This window comes from Mus pahari, chromosome 1 (genome assembly GCF_900095145.1).
Source record: "Mus pahari chromosome 1, PAHARI_EIJ_v1.1, whole genome shotgun sequence".
In the NCBI taxonomy this organism is placed as follows: Eukaryota; Metazoa; Chordata; class Mammalia; order Rodentia; family Muridae; genus Mus; species Mus pahari.
In genome coordinates this window covers 139,080,201-139,081,313 of record NC_034590.1, presented here as the reverse complement: position 1 = coordinate 139,081,313, position 1,113 = coordinate 139,080,201, and the positions used below count along the sequence as shown (strand labels likewise).

Genomic DNA, 1,113 nt, shown 5'->3' with positions numbered 1-1,113 from the left:
TCCTTCTTGGTTTTCTTGTGTTTTGCAAAATGTATCTTGGGTATTCTAAGTTTCTGGGCTAATATCCGCTTATCAGTGAGTGCATATCTAGTGACTTTTTTTGTGATTGGGTTACCTCACTAAGGATGATATCCTCCAGATACATCCATTGACCAGCAGCCCCAGGTACAGGTTTGTCTGGCCAAATGGAGCCAAAGAAAAGGTTCTCCAGAGAGGACAGGAGCATGAGACTCATGGCTGACATCAAGATACCTCCCAAAAACAGGTAGCTCCAGCGCCGGGTGTACACGGCACTCAGGCTGAAGCAGGTGAAGATCATGGCTGTGCCCATGAAGGCCGTGGGGAGGATGCTGGGGTTGACAGCAATGCACAGCTCTAGGGCAGGTCCCAGGCCGACTCCTGTGAGGAAGGCAAAGCCAGCGAGAAGTCCCAATCTCTTTTGCTCGATCTCATGGCTGTGAGGTATTGCCATCAGCCAAATCATCAAGACCAAGGAGCCCAGGGCGGAGAGTAGGCCAGCCTGGATGACGTGTGTGACCACATGGACATAGGCCCCTGCCGCCGCCACAAACATACATGGTGCAAAACTGGCATAGACCTTCTTTAGGTGCTGCTGTGTTGAGGGAGTTATGTGGGAAAATTTTAAGAGGGCATCAAAATTGATCTTCCGATCAAATATATTCATGGCTCCAAAGTCTGTTCAGCACAGCCTCTGCTTCTCAGCCTACCTCTCCGGAGCTTCCCTGCTCTGCTAAAACCGGATGTGCTCTCGTTCCTTTTCTTTTAAGACGTATTTACTTATTTATTCATTTATTTATTTTGTGGCCTTAGGGATGAAACTAAAGGCCTCAGTCTTGCTAGGCAAGTGCTTCACCACTGAACTCTCCTTCTCTCCTTCTCCAGTAAATGTGTCCTTAACTTTTTAACCAATCTACCTTTATTCATGGCAATGAAAACAATCTATAATATTCTGTTAGTTATTTTTTATAGCTATCTTGTTTCCCTTGGCGTCATTTATTCTGTTTATTCATCTTAACACTTCTCTTTGGTATGATTTATTTCTTTGTTTTATTTTTGCATTACTACAGTAAAGCATGATTTATTCAGTTTTAT

At 44.5% G+C, this 1,113-nt stretch overlaps 1 pseudogene; it reads right to left on the bottom strand.

Annotated features, from left to right (window-relative positions):
- The window catches only part of LOC110332079, a 22,172-nt pseudogene extending 21,448 nt beyond the window's left edge, over positions 1–724 (bottom strand).
- Positions 725–1,113: the final 389 nt, after the last annotated feature.